Raw genomic sequence first — 26082 nt, forward strand, 5'->3', positions numbered from 1 at the left:
TTGGTAATGGATGGTAGTAATGGTTGCATGAAACTATGAAAGTAATTAACACCATTTAATTATATATTTGAATGTCTTTAAAAAGGGACATTTTAGGTTGTATATGTTATTAGAATAAAAATATTTTCAAAAAGCCATAAGACTGTGCAATAGAACTCTAATGTAAACTACAGATTATAGTTAATAGTGAACTTATAATAATATTCTTTCATCAGTTTTAATAAAGTTACTAAAATAATTTAAAGTGTTAATAATAGGGCATATATGGGAACTCATTTTCTGCATGATTTTTTATAAGCTTTTCTAATGCAAAATTATTTTAAATATCCAGTGGTCTTTTCTCTACCTTCTTATTTAATCTCTAACAAAAATGTGAATTCCAGTTGTATTAGTTAGGGTTCTCTAGAGAAACAGAGTCAACAGAAACAGAATCAATATTCATAAATATAAAATTTATAAAAGTGTCTCACATAACCGTGGGAACATAGAGTCCAAAACCCATGGGGCAAGTTGTGAAGCTGATGATTCCAATGGAGGGTCTGGATGAACTCCATAGGAGAGGCTCGCCAGCTGAAGCAGGAAGAGAACCTGTCTCTTCTGAATCCTCCTTAAAAGGCTTCCAGTGATTAGCTTAAGCATCACTCACTAAAGAAGACACTCTCCTTGGCTGATCACAAATGGAATCAGCTGTGGATGTAGCCATCATGATTATGGTTTAATTCTATGAAATGTCCTCATAGCAACCGACAGGCCAGCACTTACCCAACCAGACAAACAGGTACCACCACCTGGCCAAGCTGATACATGAACCTGACAACGACACCCGTCTTCTTGCAACACATATTTCTTGACAAGTGTCTACCTGATTCCATCTGTCTATATGACACTTAGGTATCTGTTATAGATTGACTTCTATCCCCCAAAAAGAAGTGTTCAAGTCCTAACCCCCAGAGTGTGAATTAATTATAAATAGAATCTTTGAATATGATATTAGTTGAGATAAAACCAAACTGGAATAGGGTGGCCCCTAATTCAATATGACTGGTGGGGTCCTTATAAGCAGAGGAAATTTGGACATGGTAAGTGACACAGTCAGAGAAAGAGAGATGGTCATATGGCAGAGGCAGAGATTGAGTTACGCCACAACCCAAGGAACAACATGAATTGCCAGTCACTGCCTGAATCCTACAGACTTCAGAGGTCCTGCAATACTCTTTAGTTCAGACTTGTAACCTCCAGAACTGAGACAAATTTCTCACAGTTGTTTAAACCAATCAGCCTGTGATACTTTGTTCCAGTGGCCCTGGAAATCCATATTTCATATAGACAAATCTAACAAAGAACTCAGAATTAATGTATCTAAAAACAAATTAATATTTTCCTCTGCCACCAACTTTAACAGGTCTCTTGCCAGTTCTACTAAAAAATACAATGTATCAAACCAATTGCTCAAATCAAAAACCTAGAAGACATCCTTAATTCCCTCCCTTTCTTTTATCCTCCATATTAGCAAGTCCTGACAGTTCTACTTTTTAAAATATACAGAAGAAATCTACTTTCCCTGACCTATATAATCACATCTAAGTCAAAGGTATCATCGGTTTTTGCCAGAACTAAATCCACAGGCCCAGAACTGGTCACCCTTCCTTTACTCTGGCCACCTTCCAATCCATTTTCAACATTATCCAAGTGAATTTGTAAAATATAAACTACGTCGTGTCACTTGCTAGCTTAAGATCCTTTGATGCTGATTTTTTTTTTTTGAGACCTCCTAATCCCTGTCCTCCAGGAGGTGACAGCCTTGTTAAAGGAAAAGCTTTGAAGTAGTACCAGTTACATTCACCCGGGTTCCCACCACTGGCTGCATTAGTCTCCTAGAAAGTTTTTTTTTTAACATTTTTTGTTGTTGTTGTTGTGAAATATAACGTATATACCAAAAAAATCAGTAAATTTCCAAGTAGTTATAGAACAGATGTTAAAGTTTGGTATGGATTACTTTCACGATTTTTGTTTTTTTCTTCTAGCTCCTCCAAGACACTTCACCAACAGAAATATCAATATAATGATTTGGCAGTTATATTCATTCACTAAATCCTATCTTCTCTGTTATACTCCTCTTTAAATAACATATTACATAAAAGCAACAAATTTTAAAGTACATTGCAACAATTAGGTATAGAACAGATTTCAGAGTTTGGTATGGGTTACAATTCCACAATTTCAGGTTTTTATTTCTAGCTCCTCTAAGGCACTGGAGGCTAAAAGAAATATCAATATAATGACTCGGCACTCATACTCATTTGTTAAACTCCACAATCACTTTTGATTGTTTTCCAACTCTTTAGGGGTATTTGGATTATGCCCATTCTAACTGTTTCATGTTGGAAGGGACTGTCGATAATATGGGATAGAGGGATGGAACTAGTTGATGTTCTGGAAGGGCTCATCCTCTGTATTTCGGGGCTTATCTGGTTCAGGGACGCATCTGGAAGTTGTAGGTTTGGGAGAGTTACCCTAGAGCATGGAAGCTTTGTAGAATCTTATATAATACCCTAGGTGTTCTTTAGGATTGGCAGGAATGGTTTTGGTTGGGATTTGGCAAGTTATGATTAGTAGTGATATCTAACTAAAGGATGCATAAGAGTGACCTCCAGTGTAGCCTCTCAACTCTAATTGAACTCTCTCAGTCACTGATACCTTGTTTGTTACACTTCTTTTCCCCCTTTCAGTCAGGATGGTAATGTTGATCCCACAGTGCCAGGGCCAGGATAATCATTGCCCATGCTGCCAGGGAGACTTCCACCCCCAGATATCATGTCCCACATAGAGGGGAGGGCAACAGTTTCACTTGCAGAGTTGGAGTTAGAGAAAGGTCATATCTGAGCAACAAAGGTCCTCTGGAGGTGACTTTTAGGCATACCTATAGGTAGGCTAAGCCTTCTCTGCTATATACACAAGTTTCACAAGAGCAAGCCTCAAGATCAAGGGCTTGGCCTATTGATTTGGGGGTCCCTAATGTGTGGCACAGTATTCAGGGTTTCCTGGTGGTAAAGTTAAATAGTTCCATAATTTTTCTCCAATCTTCCAAGGGACTTTGCCAATACTTTTTGATTATCTGCTTAATATACTCTGGGATGTATCCAGGCATTACATTAAGCTATACAGGATTAAAGGCTCTCATTCTTATTCTGGGCTCCCTGTCTTTGGATTGTTTAAATGATCTATCCAGACAGGTTGAGTTAGATTATGTGCTACAGAAAACTTAGGTTATGAACATAATAAAAGTTTCTTCTTTTGGTCTCAAAGAGTAGATGAAGTTCTAAAATACAGGCAATGTCATCCTTACCCCTGTATTCTGATTACCTTAATCCTGATCCAATTGACTTCATTCTTATCTCTAAATACCAGATTATACATATATAAAACAGCCCGTCAAAATCCAGAAATATCAGTTACTGCTCCAGACTAATCGTGACTGTTATAAGAGCTTACAATCTAGGCCTCAGTTTTCTTATGAGTATTTTCTAAATGAGATCATATGATATTTGCTCTTTTGTTTCTGGCTTATTTTGCCTCACCAAATGTCCCACAGTTTCATTTATATTGTTGCATGCCTTACAACATCATTCCTTTTTGTCGTAGCACCCCTTCAAATCACATGTTTACACCATTGTTCATCAATCTACTCAGGCAGTACATCTTTCAGCCACTTCTGTTTACTGGGCCTCATGTATAATGTCCAAAGTCAACAGTCTATCAAAACTCTCAATTTTAGATCATTTCATTGTTCCCAAGAAAAAGAGAGCCAATAAACATACCCTCACCAAATGGAAAATACAAACCTACCCTTAACTCTTATCTCTTTCCCCATTTTTTATCCCTGGTATTGCCGCAGTATTATTGATGTTTTCCTGTTAAACATAGCCCAGAGCATGCAATATCATTTTTCCCCTTACACCCTGAAATTTTACAGTCTTTGTATAAAATTTATACATTTGCAGTTGTTCATGAAAGAACTTATTTATACTTTCAGCGTTAATTCATTGGAAATATGAGTCTATACAACCCCTTTCAATAACGTTCACCTTCAATATGGTGATGTTACTTACAGACCCACCGGTGAACTGCTTTCACTTCTGTCTATTCCCTTATCATTAAGTTCAACCTCATTAGCAAACTGTCCACCCATCTCAGACTTCTGTATATCTCTAGGTCCCATATATTCTATATTATAAGCCTCTGATTTTACCTTTACCATGGTCATAAAAATGGAGTCATACAGCATTTGTCCTTTTGTGTCTGGCTTATTTCACTCAGCATTATGTCCTCAAGGCTCATCCATCTTGTCATGTGGTTCATGATGTCATTTGTCTTACTGCCTTACTGCTGCATGATATTCCATTGTATGTATGTGTGTGTGTGTGTGTGTATATATATATATATATATACCACATTTTGTTAATCCACTCATCTGTTGATGGGCATTTGGATGGTTTCCATCTTTAAGGTATATACCAAGTAGTGGTATTGCCAGGTCACAAGGTAACTCAATATTTACTTTTCTGAGGAAACGCCAGACTGTCTTCCATAGTGGCTGTACCATTATACATTCCCAACAGCAGTGCATAAGCATCTTATTTTCTCCACATCCTCTCCAACATTTGTAGTTTCCTACAAGTTTAATAGAAGTCATTATTACAGGTGTGAGGTGGTATGTCATTGTAATCTTAATCTGCATTTCCCTTTTAGCTAATGAGAATGAACATCTCTTCATGTGCTTTTTAGTCATCTGTATTTACTCTTCAGAAAAATGTCTATTCATATCTTTAGTCCACTTTATAATTGGGTTGCTTGATTTTTGTCGTTGAATGTATGATTTCTTTATTTATACAGGATATCAAACCTTTTCCCAAGGTGTGATTTCCAAATATTTTCTCTAATTTTGTGGGCTGCCTCTTCACTTTTCTGACAGTCTTTTGAGGCACAGAAGCATATGATTTTGAGGCATTCCCATTTATATATTTTTTTCTTTTGTTGCTTGTGCTTTGGGTGTAAATTTCAGGAAGCTACCTCCTATTACTCGGTCTTGAAGATGTCTCCCTACATTTTCTTCTAGAAACTTTATGGTACTGGGTTCTTATATTCAGGTGTTTGATCCAGCTTGAGTCAATTCTTTTATAGGGTGTAAGGTAAGGGTCCTCTTTCATTCTTCTGGCTATTAATATCCAGTTCTCCCATGCTCATTTATTGAAAAGGCTATTTTGTCCCAGTTCAGTGGATTTGGGGGCCTTGTCAAAGATCATTTTACCATAGATTTGGTGGTCTATTTCTGTGCTTTTGATTCTATTCCATTGGTCAATATTTCTATCTTTGTGCCAGTACCATGTTTTTTTTACCACTGTGGCTTTATAATAAATTTTAAAATTGGTGAGTTGTTAATCCTTCCACCTCATTCTTCATTTTTAGGATGTTTTTAGCCATTTGGCATTTCTTTCCTTTCAGATGAAATTGGTAATTAGCTTTTCCAAGTCTTTAAACTAGGTTGATAGAATTTTAATTGGTACTGCATTGAATCTGTAGATCAATTTGGGTAGAATTGACATTTTAACTACATTTAACCTTGCTATCCATGAGCATGGAATGTCTTTCCACCTATTTAGATCTTCTTTGATTTAAAAAAAAAATGTTATGTAGTTTTCTGTGCACAAGTTCTTTACACCCCTAGCTAAGTTCATTCCTAGATACTTGATTCTTTTAGTTACTATTTTGAATGGGGTTTTTTCCTGAACTGACTCCTCAGTTAGCTCAACACTTGTGTATAGAAACACTACTGATTTTTGCACAAAAATTTTATATCCTACCACATTGTTGAATTTATTAGCTTAAGTAACTTTGTTGTAGATCTCTCAGGATTTTCAAAGTATGGTATCATGTCATTTGCAAATACTTAAAGTTTTATTTCTTCCTTTCCAATTTGGATACCTTTTATTTCTTTTTCCTGCCTTACTGCTCTAGCTAGAACCTCTAGCACAATGTTGAATAATAGTGGTAACAGAAGACATCCTTGTCTCATTCCTGATCTTAAGGGGAAAGCTTTCTGCCTCTCACCAGTGACTATGATGCTGACTATGGGTTTTTCACATATGCCTTTTATCATGCTGAGGAAGTTACCTTTGATTCCTTCCTTTCAAAATGTTTTTATCAGAAGGAATGTTGAATTTTGTCCATTGCTTTTTCAGCATTAATTGAGATAATCATATGATTTTTCTCTCAATTTGTTAATGTGCTGTATTACATTAACTTATTTTCTTGTGTTGAACCATCCTTGAATTCCCAGTATAAACCCCAACTAGTGGTGGTATATAATTCTTTTAACGTGCTGTTGGATTCAATTTGCCAATATTTTGAGAATTTTGGCACTGATGTTCATTAGGGAAATTGGTCTGTAGTTTTCCTTACTTGTCGCATCTTCATCCAGTTTTGGATTAAAGTGATATCAGCCTCATAAAATGAGTAAGGTATTGTGGTAGTTAGGTTCAGTTGTCAACTTGGCCAGGTGAAGATTCCTAGTTCTGTTGCTGTGGCCATGAGTCAATGGTATGTGAAGCTCTTCTTTTGCTGATTACATTTGCAGTCAGCTTGGGGGTGTGCCTGATGCAATGAATGATGTTTGATTTAATTGGCTGGATGCTTAAATGAGAGAGGTCAATGCAGCCCAGCCCAAGCAACTCTGCATACCTCATCTCAGCACTTGCAGCTCAGCCCTGGCCTTTGGAGGTGCACAAAGGAATCACCCTGGGGAAAGCTGTTGGAACCCAGAGGCCTGGAGAGAAGGCCAGCAGAGATCACCCTGTGCCTTCCCATGTAAGAAAGAACCTCAGATGAAAATTAGCTGCCTTTCCTCTGAAGAGCTATACTTTTTTTAACAAATAAATCCCCTTTTATTAAAAGCCAATCCTTCTCTGGTGTGTTGCATTCTGGCAGCTTTGACAGACTAAAACAGGTAGTGTTCCTTTTTCTTCAATTTTTTGGAAAAGTTTGAGCAGGATTGGTGTTAGTTCTTTTTGGAATGTTTGATAAAATTCCCCTCTGAAGCCATCTGGCCCTGGGCTTTTCTTTGTAGGAAGATTTTTGATGACTGTTTGAATCTCTTTACATGTGATTGGTTTGTTGAGATCTTCTATTTCTTCTTGAGTCAGTGTAGCTTGCTTGTGTGTTTCCAGGAATTTGTCTGCTTCACCTAAGTTGTTTAGTTTGTTGGTATAGAGTTCTTCATAGTACCCTCTTATAATTTTTTTTCCCTTAGGGTCTGTGGTAATGACCACTCTCTTATTTCTGATTTTGTCTATTTGCATCCTCTCTCTTTTTTTCTTTGTCAGTCTTGCTAGTGGCCCATTACTTTTATTGCTTTTTGTGAAGAACTAACTTCTGGTTTTATTGATTCTTTCTATTGTTCTTTTTTTTCCCCATTCATTTAACTCTGCTTTAATCTTCTTTATTTCTCTTCTTCTATTTGCTTTGGAGTTAGTTTGCTGTTCTTTCTAAAGTTTGTCCAAGTGAGCAGTTAAGTCCTCAATTTTTGTTCTTTCTTCTTTTTTAATATATACATTTAGAGCAATAAATTTCCCTCTCAGCACAGCCTTTGCTGCATCCCATAAGTTCTGATATATTGTACTCTCATTTTCATTCATCTCCAGATAGCTACTGATTTCTCTAACAATTCCTTCTTTGACTCACTCATTGTTTAAGAGTGTATTATTTAATGCCCATGTATTTATGAAAGTTCTTGTTCTTTGGTGGTTATTGATTTCAAGCTTCATTCCATTATGATCAGAAAAAGTGCTTTGAATAATTGTTTTAAAATTCATAAAGACCTATTTTGTCCCTATGATCTATCCTGGAGATGTTCTATGAGCAAGAGAAGAATGTATATCCTGCTGTTTTGGAGTGTAATGACCTATATATGTCTGTTAGGTCTAATTCATTTATCAACTTGTATAAGTTCTCTATTTCCTTGTTGATCCTCTGTCTGGTTGTTCTGTCTATGGAGGAGAGTGGTGTATTGAAGTCTCCTACCATTACTGTTGAAACATCTATCACTCCCTTCAGTTTTGTCAATGTCTGTCTCATGTATTTGGAGCTCCTTTGTTTGGGAGTATAGACATTTATTATTATTTCTTCTTGGTTAATTGTCCCTCTTGCTAATATATAGTGTCCTTCTTTGTCTCTTATGATGTCTTTACATTTAAAGTCTATTTTGTCTAATATTAGCATAGCTACTCCTGCTTTCCTCTGGTTACAGCTTGCATGGAACTTTTTTTCCCATTTTTTCACTTTCAATTTGTATCCTTGTGTCTAAGATGTGTATCTTGTAAGCAGCTGTGCTGGTTTGAAAGGAAGTATCCTCCCTAGAAAAGCCATGTTTTTAACCCAAATCTCATTTCATAAAGGTAGAATAATCCCTATTCAATACTGTATGTTTGAAACTGTAATCAGATCATCTCCTTGGATGACATGATTTAATCAAGAGTGGTTGTTTGGCTGGATTAGGTGATAACATGTCTCCACCCATTTGGGTGGGTCATGATAATTTTCTGGAGTCCTAAAAAAGAGGAAAACTTTTGGAGAATGAAAGAGATTCAGAGAGAGCAGAGAATGCTGTAGCACCACGAAGCAGAGTCTACCAGCCAGTGACCTTTGGTTATGAAGAAGGAAAATGCCCCCCAGGGAGCTTCATGAAACAGGAAGCCAGGAGAGAAAGCTAGCAGATGATGTCATGTTCACCATGTGCCCTTCCAGCCAAGAGAGAGGGACCCTGACTGTGTTCACCATGTGCCTTCTCACTTGAGAGAGAGAAACCCTGAACTTCATCAGCCTTCTTGAACCAAGGTAGCTTCCCCTGGATAGATGCCTTTGATTGGACATTTCTATAGACTTGTTCTAATTGGGACATTTTCTCAGCCTTAGAACTATAAACTAGCAACTTATTAAATTCCCCCCTTTTAAAAAGCCATTCCGTTTCTGGTATATTGCATTCTGCCAGCTAGCAAACTAAAACAGCAGAATATAGATGGATTATGTTTTTTAATCCATTCTGCCAATCTGTATCTTTTAATTGGTAGTTTTAGTCCATTAACATTCAAAGCTATTTCTGTAAAGGCATTTCTTGAATCCACTTCTTCGGATTTTATTTGTCAGATCTATATGTTCTTTTCTCTCTTTCTGTTGTTATCCTTTAGGTTACTCTTACTGGCACTCTTCAATTGTGTGTCTTCCTCCAGACCTTCCTCTCCTGTCCTTTATTTTTTCAGCCAGAAAATCTTTTAGTATTTCTTGTAAGATCAGTTTCTTGTTGACATATTCTCTCAGGCTTTGTCTGTGAACAAAGACATCTCTCCCTTAGTTTTGAAGGACAATTTGGCTGGGTAGAGAATTCTTGGCTGGAAGTCTTTGTCTTTCAGGATCTTAAATATATCATACCACTGCCTTCTCACCTCTATAGTCCCAGTTGAGTAGTCTGAACTCAGTCTTATGTGGTTTCCCTTGGATGAAGTAGATTGTTTTTCTCTTGCTGCTTTCAGGATTTTCTGCTTCTCTTCAACATTTGACAGACTAATTAGTATGTGTCTTGGGGTAGGCCTATTTTGCTTTATTCTATTTGGAGTTCGTGTTGGGTTTCTTTGATTTGCATATTTATGTCTTTTATAAAGGTTGGGATGATTCCCCCCATCATATCCTCCACTAATCTTCCTAATCCTTTACTCTTCTCTTCTCCTTCTGGGATACTGATGATTCTTATATTTGTGCACTTTGTATTGGCCATCATTTCCCTGAGATCCAATTAAATTTTTCCATCTTTTTTGTCATTTGTTCTTTCAAAATCAGTTGTCCTGTCCTCTAGTTTGCTTATTCTTTCTTCTGTCTCTTCAAATCTGCTGTTGTGTTTCTCTAGTATGTTTTTTATTTGGTCTACAGCATCTTTAATCTGTGAGATCTGCCATTTTTCTATTTATACTTTCAAATATCTCTTTGTGCAGTTCCAGTGTCTTCTTGATTCCCTTTATATTATTAGCCATTCCACTGATTTTATTTAGTAAATTTACATGAACATCTTTGATTAGTTGTTCCAAAGTCTGTGTCTCCTCTCATGTTTTAATTTCACCATTAGACTGGACTGTATCTGTCTGCATCTTCATATGATTAGTGAACATCTGTTGTCTTCATAGCATCTAAACGCCTTGGTAGGATTACTTTGGGTGTTGATTTCCTTCAGAAATCTAAAGTTTTGTGTTTGCGGGACAGGTATGAGCAGGATACAGGGCAGGGCACAAAAGTCAGGTGACTGGTTGAGGTGCAGGTATATGCACGGGTTGGGGACTCTACGCTGGAGCCTGTGAGCATGGGGTATATGTCACAGGGTTGTGGACATGTGGTGCGGGGGCTGTGGGGGCATGATGCAACTCAGGCAGGTCTTGGAGCACATGAGAAGGATATGATGTGAGGGACAAGAGGCAGGACACAGTAGAAGGCAGATAGTGGTGCTGAGTAGCTGTGCTGGGGCTGATATGTGGGTAGGATGCAGGTGGGTATGTGAAGCACATAGGTCATGGGTGTCAGGGTGTGGGGTACAAGGCACAGAAATCAGGGTACAGGGAAATTGAGGCACGGGTGTGTCCTTGCGCAGGGCAGGGAGTCGAGGGGGCCCAGGATGCCAATGCATGAGTGTGCAGGGGCAGGGCCCAGGTCACAGAGGTTGTGGGACATGTGTCAGGGGTGGGTAACGATGGGTGAGGCCCTGGTTTGGGTCTGCAGGAGCAGGGGTGGAATAGGGTAGTAGTGGGTAGTAGTGTCCACTTGTGCAGGGCATAGACTATGAGGCAAAGATGTGCCTGAGAGCATCTGCCAGGTGTGAGAGAAGGGCACTTTTGCAGTGGGGTGGGGCAAGTGTGTGCACATGTTGGGGGGGGTAGGGGGGTATGCAGGGGTCAAGAGGTCCATACACAGATACATGGGTGCCTGAAAGGGAAGATGTGGCTATGCAGGGGCCTAGGAAGGCCCTGGTGTGCTGATGCTGATTTTATACTCAAATAGAAACTCCTTAACATAGCCTGCAAGGCTCTTGCAACATGGCCTGGCTTACCTGCCTCTGTGATTTACTCTGGTTCCACCTTCCACTTGCTCAGTATGCTTCAGCCACACTGGTTTTTCAATTTGTAGAACACATCACACTACTTCCCACCTTGAGTCTTTATATACACTTGCTATTTCTCCTTCCAGGAATGCTCTTCCAACACTGCAAATATGTAGCTTCTTCTCATACTGCAGATTCTAGCTAATAAAACCTTTCCCTGATCAAACTTTCTGAAGTAACCCTTGCCTAATTACTGTCTGTCCCATCATCCTATTTATTTTCCTTTTAGCATTTACAACAACATGAAATTATCCTGTTTATTTAAGTGTTCACTTGAATATTTTTGATCTGCTTCTTCAATATCCACTAGAATACAAAGTACTTAAGAGCACGAATCATGTCTGTCTTTGGCCAATGTGTCTTCAGTATTCAACACTTGCCTAAAACATACCTAGCTTGTTTGCTCTATTAGTCAGGGTTCTCCAGTAAACAGAACCAACTCATATTTGTGAATATGAGATTTTAAAAGTGTCTTACACAACAGTGGGGATGAAAGAATCCAAAATTTGTAGAGCAGACGGCAAGCTGACAGCTCCAATGAAGGTCCTCAAAGAACTCCCCAAGAGAGGATGGTTGGCTGAAGTGGAGAGATTCTCTTTTTAATTCTCCTTAATCTCCAGATGTAATCAACTATAGATGCGTCCAACGTGCTGATGATTTAAGTCTATGAAATGTCCTCACATCAACAGATGAGCCAGTGATTCCTTGACCAGACAATCATGTGTCAAATTGACACATGAACCTAACCATCATACTTGCTCTCTCTCTTTATATAACATAATAGACATAGATTCTAGATTATATATATATAATAAATGAGGAGATGAGTAAATACACTCTAGAAATCATCTTATATCTTACTCCCTATATGTTTCAAGGCTTTTCTAGCATATTATTTCCAAAGCAGCTCCATCCCTGGGGTGTATATGGGAGAGAACAAAGAGCTGCCCTAGCCTTCCTGCAGTAATAAGCACAGAGTAAGAAGCAACTTCCTCATTGCTTCCATTATAAAGTCCAAATTCCCTAGCATGACATGTAAAGCCTTTCATATTCTCCCTGCAACCTGCGTTCTCAGCTTCAACCTCGGCCAGTTCCTTCCCCCACATACGTTCCCAGAACACTTGGCATCCTACCATTACATGAATACTACTCATGCTCATATTCTCTCTTAGGAATCCCCTTCTTTGTCCCCCTCCTGCTAAAACTATCTCCATGGAGCTTCTTTGATAGCCAGAGGCCAAGCTATTACACTTTGCTGTCACAGGCCTTCACGTATATCTCTGCCACATTTATTCTATTGTATGACAACTCTATGACTAATTTTCTCTAATGTGATGTTAATACTTTGAATAATGGAGTTCTTTCTTATGTAAATTACATTATACTAGTGCCTACTTTGGTGCCTTATGGAGAGGTGTGCAGCAAGCAATCATTAACTACTGGATATGCCTATAAAGAAATTTTCCATTATTGTATTATTTAGTGGAGTCAAAAGAACAGGAACTTTTTAGCAGTAGTTATTCTGTCAGTACTTTGCTCAGTGCAGTGAACCAGTGTGGGGCTGTTTTTATTTTGTGAAATGGAAAATTGGAATTAGTTATAGCTTGGTTAAGAAATCATATTTAGAACACTGATACTATATCTGAAATAGACACAAACACACACACCAACTTCTTCACTTCCAGTTTTCAATTTTTAAACAGATTAGATTTTCAGGACATAAAAGAATTAAGAGTTAACTGACATTACTAAGAAATTCACCAACTTGCAGATGTATTTTTTTTTTTACATGGGTAGGCACGGGGAATCGAACCCAGGTCTCCAGCATGACAGGCGAGAACTCTGCCTGCCAAGCCACCATGGCCCACTCACAGTTGTTTTGTTTTGTTTTCTTAAACTTAGCATAGGTAAAGAGATCCTTGGCAGAGGCATAGAGATCACTTCTTGGAACTATCTGATGTATGTTTAATGTTCACTTTTAATAGTAATCCTACATTAAATTCCATTGATCAAAAAGTAAGTTGGAATTTTGGTTGCTCAGATGTTTGCACACTGATGTTCACAGCAACATTATTCACAACTGCCAAAAGATGGAAGCAACCCAAGTGTCCATTAACTGATGAATGTATAAATAAAATATGGTATGTACATACAGTGGACTAATATTCAGCCATAAAAATGTCAACATATATGCAACATGAATGAATCTGAGAGACAGCATGTTGACTGAAATAAGCCAGACACAAAAGGACAGATGTTGTATGATCACATGGACTTGAAATAATTAGAATAAGTAAGCTTATAGCATGAATCTAGAACATAGGTTACCAGGGGACAGGGTGGGGAGAGAGAATTGGAAGTTAAAGCTAAAAATGTCCATGGTTCCTGTTTGCAATGATGGAAGTTTTTGGTAGCACATTATCAAATGCAATTAACAACATTGAAATATATATCTGAATACGATTAAAGGGGAAAATGTTATATTTTATGTGATAATAGAAGAAAAATTTTTTAAAATCCATGGAACTACAGTATACAGTGAACACTAAGTTAAGCAATAGACTTTATAGTGGTACAGTTGTAAAAATGTGCAATCGTCAATTATAACAAATGACCCCCACCAATGTAGGATGTTAGTAGTGGTGTGGTGTGTGGGAATACTGTATTTTATGCCTCATTGTTCTGTAAACCCACAACTTCTTTAATGGATGGAAGTTATCAGCATCACGGACAGAAGAATCTCCTGAGAAAGGTCTCTCTGACTGCAAAATAGCAGTTGTGTTACCAACCCACTCTCTCTGAAACATCCCTAAGTAGCATGGCTGCTCCATTCATTGATCTATACTGATTCACTGCTCTTTGGAAATCTGCTTTTCTATTCCCAAGGCACCAACATTTTCTGTTGAACTAAATATAAACACCATATTAGCAATGTGGGAGACATCTGTTTTTTATTACCTGCTCAGCATTCATGACCCTTCTTTCCTTTGCAAACCACCTTTCAAAGAAATAAGCTGTTTAAAGAAAATGATATTAAGGACTTGTTGATGCCATTAGGGAGGGTTTATGATGTTACTGAAGTTATGTTTAAAACAGGAGTCCCTGTCTTTTATCAATACATTTAGATAGTTACAAATAAAATATTTTGAGATTTGCTTCAAAATAATCTGGGATCAGGGGATTTAGTGTAGGTATAGGGAAGACAACGTTAACCATGAATTGCTAATTATAAAAGTCTGAAAGTGGGAACACAAGCGTTCATCCTCTCTGCTTTTTATGTTTGAAATCTTCCATTGTGCGTATGCGTTATTGGGAAGCCACCAAAAGAATAGCAGTAATTCCCAAAGATCTCATAATCCTGCATCTAAGATCTAATGAAGAGCAAGCTCTAGTGCCCTCGCTCCATGAGGAGATTTAAGGAGACTTAAGTTATAACGGCCCCATGAAGAGCTTTTATCTTGCTCAAATACATGTGATACAACAGGAAATTCAGATGCCTAGGGATGATCATTTTCTTATGGATTATTTCAGGACAATTTCGAAGAACTGAAATGCTTTCATGCACCTCCCCTGACAAGAAGCAGCCAGAATTGTAGGGGCTGGGGCTGAGTGTAGGGATGCCTGGTTGTGGGGTGAATGGTGATGCAATAAAGTTCTACGCTACCATGAAAGTAACAAAAAAAACCCCACACATTTAATGAGTTGGAAGTAGAGGGAACCAAGACCTGAGGCCAAACACATCAGGGTGGCGGAGAGCTAATGTATGAAGAGGGTTGGAGAGGTACAAAAGCAAGACACACCCAAATATTTCCTGGGGGAAGAGGGCATATCCTATTGAGGGGTTTTCATGCAGCAAACATGTCAGAAGAAAATAAAGTAAATAGCAGAGAAGCTGATGGATAAAATACAAAAATGAATGTAAAAGTGCTTCAAAAACTGTGAGAACAGTACACATGTTGGAAGTAGTGCTCGGAAGCTATGGACAGCAGATGAAGTTTCTTGTTTGGGTGTGTCTACTATGTATGAGGCACTCTTCCAAGCCCCTACACACAGTGGTAAACACTTCCTGCTTCACTGAGCTAACATCCTAGCAGGGAAACAGACAAATGTATTTGCCAATTATTTAAAAGGATGATAATTTCATCTAGAAAGACTGTTTTCCACCTCCTTTTAAAAATCAGATCTGGCAAGGCTTGGTCCATTTTCCTACTTAGCAACAAGTAGCTACAATTAATGGTTGCTTCCTTTAGCAGGAAATGTGGCCCCCAGTGTACCACAGTCCCCATCACTCCCTATTGTATTACACCCTGCCTTCTTCATTCACCTGGGCCCTGCAGGCTCTCAAGTTTGTGGCCCCAGTTTGCTAATGTCACTGAACTACTTGTGATAGTTTCTACACTAAAAACAGCACATGGCCGAAGGAGTATATAAAACACCCTGTTCTTATCTGAATCCTGGGTTGCCACTTAGCCTGAAGTAACCTTGGACAGTTCCTCTACCTAGCTCAAGTCTCAATGTCTTCAACTCCAAGATGGAGATAATCAGATCTATGTTACATATTAACAAAACCAAAATCTAAGTAGGTTTCTAGTCCCTGTAAATGCCCAGCTCACCCAGAAAACAGAATTTAAAGCAGCCAGTCAGCTGCTGTCAACTGTTCTTAAGCCAGCTAACTCCCCTGTGCTAAGTAACTGCCTGCACTAACCAATGAAAAATTTCTTCCAGTGTACTACTTGCTCTGTCTACAAAAGCTGTCTACTACTTGCTCTACTTGCTCTGTCTATTGCTCTCTTTGTTCAGAATTTTTCTCTACCTTGTGGTAACTGGAATCCCCCACCTAATTTATGAATTGATTCAATAAAACTATAAAATTTAACCAAATTTTCCTCAAGTTTTTATTTTAAGTTATTCTGGAAACCACACAGGACCCCAAATGAAACTGCTGATGATTCTTCAAATAACCTGAATGACAAGTGTGCCACCTGCTGGAAACCACTGTAATTCACTGTCCTTCTCAGCATCCCTTCAGTCATTGATGGGTTTCTCTGGGGTCCTAACTCCACTCTTCTTGTATATGAGTTCACCAATCTCACTGGGTTCCTTTTTTAGAGTTAATGGGCCAATTATCTCCTTTTGGGTTTGTTCATAGCATTTCCACTGTGGGGTCCACAACAATTTTTTTTTCCTGCTGGTTATAGGATTTTCAATTTCTAGAAGCACTCTCTGGCTTGTACGCCAGTACGTTTTATGTTTAAGATTTATGGGGTCCAAAGTTGTGTCTACTTAACCAAATGGCAGAACATTACTAAGGATAACTTAGAATTACAATGGCCCTTATGAGGAAGTTTTCAGGTGAGTAAGATAAGCCATCTTAGTACCATACTTGAAAAAGGGGATTCCTGAATAAGGCAGAATGATTGGAACACATTTTTTTATATATTCATGTAATGTTTTATTTGCTGACCTCTTTAAAACATTCCAAAATTCAAAATGGCCAATCAAAATTTTGATATTAAAATACTGCTCAACATGATAAAATTCTAATATATTAAAAAATATTTTTAAGTATAGTGCCTTCATTTCATTCTTGAAGAATCAATACGTGAAAATTATATTTAGGTAGTAAAACTCAGGTTACAAATACAAGACAAATATCAACTAATAGCATATTGCTGGTTTACTGGAAAACCTATCAGTTTTAATAGTCATGCTTAACACCTTGGTAAAGTAAAAAGAAAATGGGCAAGGTTATCACAGAAGTATGCAAAGATTTAACACTTCAGATAATTCTTAGCCCTTCTGAGAAGTTATAGATAGAATATATGCAGTAATATGGTGATTTCAGTCATTAGTGACCATCATTTACTTCATGCGTTCAAAGTAATTGCAACTATACTTGATCACTGAAAACTGGATTGAAATAAATTATAACTCTATGAACTAAGAATACTAAAAATACCTTGCATTAAAAAATATAGTTTAGGGCGGGCCACGGTGGCTCAGCAGGCAAGAATGCTCGCCTGCCATGCCAGAGGACCCAGGTTCAATTCCCAGTGCCTGCCCATGAAAAAAAATAATAATAAAATAAATAAATAAATAAATATATAGTTTAAATCTGTAAAGTTTAAGGTAAAGAAATACTTGCAACTCATAACTACCTTCAGATACAGTTGAGACTACACTACTATAAATAGGTACCCTACCATGCATAGCTAATTCCAATTACCATATTATATATTTATTGGTTATACAATGGCACAAATTCATATGCTCCAATGGCTACATTTAATTTTCTTTTAAAGACAGATGAACTAAACTGAAGAAAAATTGGTTTTTCTTCGTATCTTTTTCAAATTACTGATACAAATTTACCAAAAAAATAATTATACATTTTGCTTAATATAAAATAATCTGCAAAAAAGTTTCTTAGATGCATTTCATGTTCAATTTCCAAAAATAGAGGCTTTCTAACACTACTTGCTCTCTAAAGTAAACTAAAAAACAAAATATAAAAAATGATCTCCATTTCTGAATATCCCATTTAGTTATATAAAAGTGTTTTCTGTTCCAACACTTTCTCATATTCAAAAGATATTCACTTCCTAAGAATGACAGTCTTCATTCAAAACATTCAGTTGGTTTCCATGGCAACACTACTGGATTCCTTGGCTACCATAAGTCTCATTAGTTGTCTATGTAGTTGCTCAATCTTCACATTTGGAGTTTGTTCTATTCTATACACCAAACAAACTAAACCATCTGTTACATTAATACAGATTCCCATTAGAAGGCCCACATGTCTTCACAGAGTCTGCAAGGTAGAGCTTCTCGACCTTGTAGCTGAACTCCTCCCAGGCTTGGTACTGAGGCATGGTGGGCTCCGGGTGGAAAGGCAGGGAGGGAAAGGCAGGGAGGGAAAGGCAAGGCCACGGGTGTGGAGGCATTGCTACCAGCACACCAGCTACCTACCCGCTTCCCGTGGACACTGGACTTTGAAGCCCCAGTCACTCAAAGATAGTCAGAATGCGTGTTTCAATTGGTATACTGAGTCACCCCCCAAAGTAGCTTCCTTAAAGGATGGCTTAAATAAATGAATGAAAAAACTAAACCCTTAACACCATCACACATTCAAGCCTGCACCTCTCCTAACACAACTACTCCTTCTCTTTATGCACCTTTCCCTAAATACTCCTCTCCACTGACACACTAACAAAGTTACCCTACTTTCTGGATAAGAATGTTAAACAGTTGTCTTTAACAGTTAGGTCCCCTGTGGTTACTGGACAACCACTACCAATAACTTTCTTTCCATAGTCAAAGGCTGAATTATAAGCCATAATCAAGGAATTTCCCAAGCCATGAGGAGATCCTCAAATTCTATGAGGAATTTAAAATACTTATTGGGCCTACAATCCCAGGCTGCCAGATCTTTATCAATTCATCCACAAGTTAGTGGACCCAGGGAAAGCTCAAAAATGGATGCCTTTGAGCCCTCAATCTTGAGGTTTGTTCATATGAAACTTAGCCCTGCAAAGGATAGGCTAAGTAGGCTTATCCTTTGCAGGGCTAAGGATATATCCTTTGCAGGGCTAAAGATAGGCTAAGCCTACTTAAAATTAGGCCTAAGAGTCACCCCGAGAGAACCTCTTTTTTTGCTCAGACGTGGCCTCTCTCAGCTAACACAAGCAAACTCACTGCCCTCCCCCTCTCTATGTGGAACATGACTCCCAGGGGTGTAAACCTTCCTGGTAACGTGGGACAGAAATCCTAGAATGAGCTGGGACTCAGCATCAAGGGACTGAGAAAACCTTCTCGACCAAAAGGGGGAAGAGAGAAATGAGACAAAATAAATTGTCAATGGCTGAGAGATTTCAGGGTCAAGAGGTTATCCTGGAAGTTATTCCTATGCATTATATAGATATCACCTTTTCAGTTAATGTATATTGGTGAGGCTGGAGGGAAGCACCTGAAAATGTAGAGCTGTGTTCCAGTAGTCATGTTTCTTGAAGATGATTGTATATAGCTTTTGCAATATGACTGTGTGATTATGAAAACCTTGTGTCTGATGCTCCTTTGTCTACAGTACGGACAGATAAGTAAAACATATGGATTAAAAATAAATAATAGGGGGAACAAATGTTAAAATAAATTCAGTAGATTGAAATGCTAGTGATCAATGAAAGGGAGGGGTAAGTGATATATGTATGATTTTTTTCTTTTTTCTTTCTATTTCTTTTTCTGTATTGATGCAAATGTTTTAAGAAATTATCATGGTGATGAATATACAACTATATGATGATATTGTGAGTTACTGATTATATACCAAGAATGAAATGATCATATGGTAAGAATGTTCATGTTTGTATGTTGTTATGTTTAACAAAAAAAAAAAAAGGATGCTTGAGGCAGACTGGCTGTAGTCTGGGGAAAATATATTTAAAACCCCAAATTCTCTATGACATGGTCTGCCAATTGGCATGAAAAAGCTCAAAAAAATCACAGCTGACTTACTAAAAGCCACCTAAAGGTTTTACAGAATGCACTGACAGAAAAGTCATTCAAACTGTAAAAAAAAAAAAAAAAAAAAAACTAAACAAAAAAGAACCCATAGTAGATTGCAAAACTTGATTAGAAACTATTTTTCTAAAACACTCACAAATTAAAGAAAGAATCGCAGCCGACACTGGTGACTCAATTTGTAAGTGGTCTATTCCCTGAAATAGCGGGACTTATAAAAAGACAAGAAAGACTGGGAGGCAATGGATCTAGCTGAATATATAACTATGGCTGAGCATTTTGACAGAACCTTAGAAACAGATTAAAAACAAACAAACAAAAACAGAAAAATGCCAAATTTCTGTGCTTACAGTTAAAACAATTACAAGGACTGTGCTGGTTTGAAAGTATTATGTACCCTAGAAAAGCCATGTTTTAATCCTGCTCCAATCTTGTGGGAACAACTGTTTCTTTTAATCCTGATTTAAATTGGATGAAGTAGCTTTAGATTATCTCCCTGGAGATGTGACTCACCCAACTGCGGGTGTGACCTTTGAGGGAGATGTGACACTACCCATCCAGGTGCATCTTGATTAGTTTATTGGAATCCTTTAAAAGAGGAAACATTTTGGAAAGAGTTAGAGGACAGAAGCCTCAGAACCTACAGGAACTTCACAGCAGAGCTGACACAGATGCGACATGTGGAGAACAGAAACACGGATGTTTGGAGATGTTTGGAGATGCTTGGAGCCCAGCAGATGTTGCCATGAGATGTTAAGCAAGTCACAACCTGCAGAGAGTCAAGGGAAGCCAAGCCCTGGAGAAATAAAGTGAAGAACCTCCACAGGCACAGAAGCTGAAAGCAACTGAGCCCAGGAGCAAGGGACCAGCAGATGCCAGCCAGGTGACTACCAGCTGACAGAGGTATAACTGATCCATCAGACTTTCTTGAGTGAAGGTAACCTCTTGCTGATGCCTTAATTTGGACACTTTCACTTCCTTAGAACTGTAAACTTGTAACTTATTAAATTTCCCTTTTTAAGTCATTTCAGTTCTGGTATACCTCATTATGGCTGCTAGCAAACTAACACAGACCCAGATCTGCACCAGTTTATTAAAGGTTTCAAGCCAATTACAATTTTAAGCCCAGAAATCAAATGCTCAAACAATGGCCTAGAAACATGGGTGCCTAATTTGCAACCTAGCCACTGGAAGAGATATTTTTCTAAGAAAATTGAAAAAAAGCTCTACCAGGGCATAAAAGAAACCCCTCTTAATGTTGACTGGAGCTCCAGGGACCTTGTGGCTTCTTTCCCATAATTCCCTTAAATGCCCAAGGTGAATCTAAGTAAATGGGGAAGAGAAGACCCACAGACACTCAGAGAGGAAGTCACTAGAACCAGAAGCTGCAAGCAACAGAACCTGTGAGCAAAGAACCAGCAGATGCCAGCCATGTGCCTTCCCATGTGACAGAGGAACCCAGGATGCCAGTAGCCTTTTCTCAGAGAAGACCTGGTGGAAAATACCTCACTACTCATAGTACGATGCAGGAGCAGCAGAAGCAACCATCACCACGCCTCAAGGACCAGCAATCTTGAGTTGCTATAAGTGCACCATCTCAAGCCCCACCCAGACCCACTGCACTAAAATGTGCTTTTTACCAAGACCCCCAGGTGATTCCTATGCACATCAAAGTTTGAGAAGTGCCAGGCTACCACACTCTCACTTTAGACATGGTTAAAAAGGAGGTCAATGTTATTTGTTCGCCTCAGGTGAAAAAAAGAGACCAATGAATGACAGTTAACTTAAGAACTATCCCTTCCTTCTTTTTTGTTTTTTTTGTTTGTTTGTTTTAGATCTCCTTTGCCTTTTCTTTTGTTCACAACCTATTATAACACTTATTGGGACCCTACTCTGTGCCACATATGTTATTTCTAACCCTAAAAGCATTTCAAAAGGTATTTTTATCCCAATGCGCAGATGAGTTAGAGGGTTAGAAATCTGCCTAAGGATATTTAGTTGTAAGAATTAACACAGGTGTGTTCCTTTTCAAGATTCCTCTTCTCATCACACCACACCATGAAATTGCCCACCTTGGACAAGCCTTAAGTATGCCCGTTACTTGGAACTCCCAGATAGGACCCTGTCAAGTCCTTTCTCCTGTCTCATTCACTGCTAGTTTACCTGTATCTTTTTCCCTCAGCCACCAAGCATCAGCCAGGTACTCTTACAGTCTAAGAACAACAGCTGTGCATTGTTAACTGTAGCCTTCTACAGACAGGAGAGGGAAGGAAGAATGAGAATATGGCAGGTAGGATGCCCTCTGCTGGGACATGCCACATTTCAACTCAAGTAAAGAGGCATTTCTCAAATGGCAACAGTGGGTGAGAAACTGAGCTAATCTATGCTTGAAGAGAGATATAATTGCTGTACTTAAGGGGTATTAATCCAGCAGGGGAGCTGAAACATGGACACACAAATGCCTCATGAACAAAGGACAAGAGGACTTTTTTTTTCCCATGTGCATTGAACCCAGGTCTCTGGGATGGCAGGTGAAAACTGAAGGCTGATCCACTGTGGCCTGTCCAAGGAGGACTTTTTAGGGAGTGAAATCATAAATGAGTCCATGGAGCAGTCAGCATTTGGGTTTATTGCCAAATGGAAAGGTGGGGTGGAAGGAAGAGCACAACCCAGGGAAGAGGGAAGGACATATAGAAAGACAGAAGGTAGGAAAAATATCTTTGGGGAATGTCATACAAAGAGCCCTGTGTGGCTGTTGTGTGAGGTGTATTAGAGACCAAGAGGGACAGTTTTAGGAGGTAGGTTGGGAATGGCTCATACAGAATCACTGAAGGTTGAGAAGTGACATGATCAGAAGAGGATAATTAGGAAACTACTTTGACAGAGAAGGTAGATCAAAACAGAACACAACTATATTGAGGGAGATGAGAGAGTCATATCCAAAAGAAAATTCAGAGAATATCTGGACTAGCGGCTTTCATTCCCTTCTAGCCTAGTGAGTTTTAAATGACTCCATGTTTGAAAATCAGTGATCTAGAGTAGGGTGCACCGGAAAACTATGGGCCAAATTCTGCCTGCTACCTGCTCTAAGAAATAAACCCTTTAGGAACACAGCCATGCTCACTCAAGTACACGCCATCTTCGGCTGCTTTCACTCCACAGTGATAGAGTTGAGTAGCAGGGACAGAGACTAGATTGCCTGCAAAATCTAAAATATTTACTATTTGGCCCTTCACAGAAAACGTCTACCGACCTTTGACCTTAGAGCCTTGCTATTCAAAGTATGGTTCTCAGACCAGCAGCACTGGTACCTTTTGGGAATGCATGAGAACTGCAGAATCCCACGTCCCCATCTGTGGTCTATTAAGTCAGAAGCCACATTTTAGTAAGGTCACCAGGTGATTCTTAGAGACAAATTTAAGAACCATCAGGATAGATAAACCTACATATTTAACAGGTGAGACATTTGGTAACTTGTTTAAAGATATTAGGCCCAGGTCAGAACTCTTCTTATAAAAATAAAATTAAAAAAAAAGAACTCTTCTTACTACAAACATCCAAACTAAATGCAATAAAGGCCTGAACTAGAGCTGTGGCAGTGGAAAGAAGAGGACTGGAGTTGATGGACGTTGTAGTGGAAAAAGGAACAGGACTCAGTAACTGGACAGGGATGGCAAAATGTCAACAATTACCAGATTTCAAGTCTACCAGAGGGTGAAATCAGTGAGAGAAGTCAGAGAAAAGGTGGGTAGGCAGCAGTTGGGGAATGATGGTTTAGATATTGCCTACGTGGAATCTCAAGTGCAAATGGTCATTCAACTAGAGTTTCTGGCAGAACAACTGGTTATAATTCAGGCCTATTCACACTGTCCCTGTATACATAGGGAGTTCAGGGTGGGGAAGGTTGATTTTTGGAGTGATAATGGCAATGAGTTGTGTGGTATGGCTAACAATCAAGAGACAGTCTAGAAAGAGTTTCGGAGGGTCTAAGAAAACTTTCTTTTTTTTTTTTTTCCCTTTTTTCCCACATGGGCAGGCACCCATGTCTCTGGCATGGCAGGCGAGAACTCTGCCACTGAGCCACCATGGCCCACCCTCTAAGAAAACTTGGAGGAATACCTAGACTTAGGGAGCAGGCCAAAACTGAGTCACAGGAAAAAACCACTGGGAAAAGTGCTCACTCTCAGAGACCAGTAAATTATGACACACTGAAAGACATCCTAAAGATATTTTTTTTAAACTTCATATTTTGAAATAATTTCAAACTTACAAGACAGTTGCAAAAAATAACACCAAACCCATACAGAGAACTCCAACATATCCATCTCCTATATTGTTATATGAACCAGAACTTCATCCCTTTTTAAACCTGAATAATACTTCATTGTATGTACATACTACATTTGTTTATCCATTCAACAGTCGATGGACACTTGGGCTACTTCCATCTTTCAGCAATTGTGGCTAATGCTGCTATGAACATCAGTGTACAAATATCAAAAAAAAAAAAAAGCAAACAGTGAAACACGTAAGGTTCTTATAGATATTGGGACCACACTTTCAATTCTGAACCCCACGCTGTTAAAACAACAGGTCCCTTGGAGTCAATAGAGAATTATGATAACGAGGGTTAGCAATAAAGCCCAACAGGAGTACTTATCCCAACCAATCTGCATCTTTAGGCCCTTTTACTTGAAAAATATTCTTTTTTGCTTTGTGTGTCTGCCCACATAAATCTGGGAAGAGAACTGCTATCAAAACTGAGAGGCATAATTCACTTCTCTCCAGAGAACTTTCTTTAAAATTTCCCAAAGATATTGAGGCAGACCTTAACATGCTCTTCGCAAATTTTATTAGATGTTGAGGAGGAAGAAATTACTCAGAACATCCCTGTCCTATTTCCTATACCAGATTCTTTATGGGCTGCATCCAGTACTGACATGGGGAGAAGCTGAAGTGTCCACCTATCAAAACGAAGATAGACACATCCAAACTCTTACCCAAACTTCTTCAACAGCCACTTAAACCAGAGCCATTGCCAGCTAGCCTCAATAGTTAAAGACTGAGCTGAGGGTTCCAGGGAAGGCTGGGAATGGAGCATGGGGAAACAATTCTAATTGTTTGCCAAAGTCTTCAAAGAAAGAAAAAGACCTTACACACACACAAAAATGCTGCATGCCAGAGTGATTTTACAGACGAATGTATGAAAGGAGTACAAACCAGTGAACACTTCGAGCAAGGAGGATTTCCTATAATGCCATAAACTGTTATGTTTTATGAAAACAAATGCGAAGAACCTGAACAACTTACTTTGGATCCGAAATCCCAAGACAGAGATGATCATGAAGAAGCAGAAATTCTAAACCCAACTGTGGAAAGAGAAGAAAAATTCATAAAAGATCAAGGACTCCATGTTGTAAAACAGGAGGCCGAGACTCTGAAGAATGAATGGGAAAAAGAGGACCTTGTTAAAAAGCAAAAAGAAAATACATTTTTACTGGACAAAGAAGAAAAGCCAGAGTTGGAAAGTGGAAGATACCAAATGAAAATGTTTCAAACTCAAAATATTCATAAACTGGGAGAAGATGAAGAAGAAAGACTGAAGAGAGAAATGTTACTTGCTTAACTGAATGAGATCAATAGAGAATTCCAAGATTCTCGGAATCTCTAATGCCCTCCTCTTCCCTTGCTACCTGATTTGGAATCAAATCTGGACTCCCCAGAGAAAAGCCCTAAAACATACATGTTCTCTGAATCCACAGGCAGACTGTTTAATGGGCATCAATTGCAAGACATTGGTTTTTTAAATACAAAAGGAAAGGGTCAGAATCCAAGAGATTTTAGAAGCGCTGCCTCTCCAAGTGAGTTTGCATTTGGTAGCTACATGCCTTTGTTTGCAAAAACATCAAAATAGACAAATCCCTTTAGCCAAAAAGTGGCCTTCTGGATTTCCAAAGAAATACTATGGAGAAACTTAGTAAAGACAATGCAGATTTAATTACATGAAAAGAGAAAAAAGCTAATCTGATGGAACAGCTATGTGGTACCAGTGAGAGCAGCACTGTTTCCTCTAAAAGCAGTGACCCAAATTCTCCGGCTGCTAGCAGAGGAGACTTTGACCCTCTAAATTTGCTCTCTGGGGATAAAAACAGCAGGGGCAAAGAACAAGATGAAGATGATGACTTTTTCCTTAGTGAAGAAGTTTAAATCCAAATAGACATCAATTAAAACTTGTAAACAATAGACGAGCAGTAAAAGCAGTTGATTCTGTGGAAAATGAAATTGAAGTAGCAGCACTCAGATGACTGGCAAGAGTATATATTTTTTCCAATTGCAAATAATAAAATATTTTAATACAGTATTTATTATAAACA

The 26082-nt window shown here is 38.5% G+C and overlaps 1 protein-coding gene and 2 pseudogenes across 1 annotated transcript in view; 1 reads left to right on the plus strand and 2 right to left on the minus strand.

Moving 5' to 3' along the window:
• Positions 1–26082, minus strand: part of LCMT1 (leucine carboxyl methyltransferase 1) — a 317860-nt gene that overhangs the window by 167848 nt on the left and 123930 nt on the right. The gene's annotated exons all lie outside the window — the stretch shown is intronic.
• On the minus strand, positions 17671–18097 carry LOC143666575 (signal recognition particle 9 kDa protein pseudogene; annotated as a pseudogene).
• On the plus strand, positions 21992–26013 carry LOC143667795 (lebercilin pseudogene; annotated as a pseudogene).

Source organism: Tamandua tetradactyla, chromosome 23 (assembly GCF_023851605.1).
Source record: "Tamandua tetradactyla isolate mTamTet1 chromosome 23, mTamTet1.pri, whole genome shotgun sequence".
NCBI classification, from domain to species: domain Eukaryota; kingdom Metazoa; phylum Chordata; class Mammalia; order Pilosa; family Myrmecophagidae; genus Tamandua; species Tamandua tetradactyla.